Below are 1602 nucleotides of genomic sequence, written 5' to 3'. Positions count from 1 at the left end.
CTTTGAAGTTTTGAAAAAAACAAACACAATAAGTTTAAAGGGCGGGAACATAGAGAGTGTTGGACATGCATGGGTGGTGAACTTTTTTTATTGCTTAGATGGGTGGACGAACTCACAGCCCACCTGGTGTTAAGTGGTTACTGAAGCCCATAGACATCAACAACGTAAATGCGCCACCCACCTTGAGATATAAGTTCTAAGGTCTCAAGTATAGTTACAACGGCTGCCCCGCCCTTCAAACCGAAACGCATTATTGCTTCTCGGCAGAAATAGACATGGTGGTGGTATCTACCCCTGCGGGCTCACGAGAGGTCCTACCACCAGTAATTACGCAAATTATAATTTTGCGGGTTTGATTTTTATTACACGATGTTATTCCTGCACCGTCGAAGTCAACCGTGAACATTTGTTGAGTACGTATTTCATTAGCGAAATTGGTACCCGCCTGGTATTCGAACACCGATCCGTCGCTCAACACGAATGTACCGGATGTGTTATTGTTTAGGTCACGACGACTTTATTTTTTCTACGAACTCTTTCATTTTTATGTAAACGTATAAATGTGTTTGTTCATTAGCCATTTAATATTTGTAGGACTATGTAGATGCTATAGCATAGCAGCATAGTTTTTTTTTTTTTTTTTTTTTTTTTTTTTTTTTTTTTTTTTTTTTTTTTTTTTTTTTTTTTTTTTTTTTTTTTTTTTTTTTTTTTTTTTTTTTTTTGTCCAGCTCTTAGTACGTTTTTCTAATTTGGTTTTTCAAGGCACGGGAGGTTAAGTTACACTGGGTATTCGATGGATACCAGAGATCGTGTATTCCACAACGGGAAGGCCACTTTAAAACATGAAGTTAACGTTTCAAAGATATGACGGTTGACGCGTTCATCGCATTGGAACGCATGATCTTTTCGCGGCAGAACTAGTTAGAACAGTGGTTCACCCAATAGCGGTCACAATCCAGCACCCTCTATTGTTACATGATCCTATTCTTTTAACTGACCCTGGCAAGGGTCAAGGCAAGCAAGGCCAGTGCTTCGCAGAATCTACCACCGGATCGGAAACGCGACCCACTGAAAAGATCCGGCGAGAAACTCAGTGGTCTTAATAAGTACGCATTTCCAACAAACAAATTGCTAATTACATCCATGATTTAAACAACGGCATGGTTTCATCGCTTAATACAATGTCAAGTACACAGTGCCTCTTATATTTACTTTACACTTACTCTTAAGTTTTTTTTTTTTTTTTATTCTCAGAACTCGTATGACGTCTTGTTTAAAAACAAAAAAGAGGAATATGATTATTATTTATTTACAACAAGGTCAGTTGATTTGCAAAGAAAACGGACTGATTAACGTAGATCTAGTTCGAAATATTAATTTGGCTAATAACATGTTTTGGTCCAAACGAACGGAACTAGTTTAATGAAATTATTAATAATAAATTTACAGGTGTTTTTTTTTGTTCCAAACTGCATGATCGTTTTTATAGAGCGTATCGTAGAATTTGATTTACAGCACTGAATTTATTTAAGAGAAAAACATATATTTTTCCATTTAGTTATTAATCGACGCAGATGTCAAAAATTCTAAATTGTAATTACG

Source organism: Bombyx mori, chromosome 9, assembly GCF_030269925.1.
Source record: "Bombyx mori chromosome 9, ASM3026992v2".
NCBI lineage: Eukaryota > Metazoa > Arthropoda > Insecta > Lepidoptera > Bombycidae > Bombyx > Bombyx mori.
The sequence above is the reverse complement of the archived record's forward strand: the minus strand, read 5'-3'. Positions refer to the sequence as shown.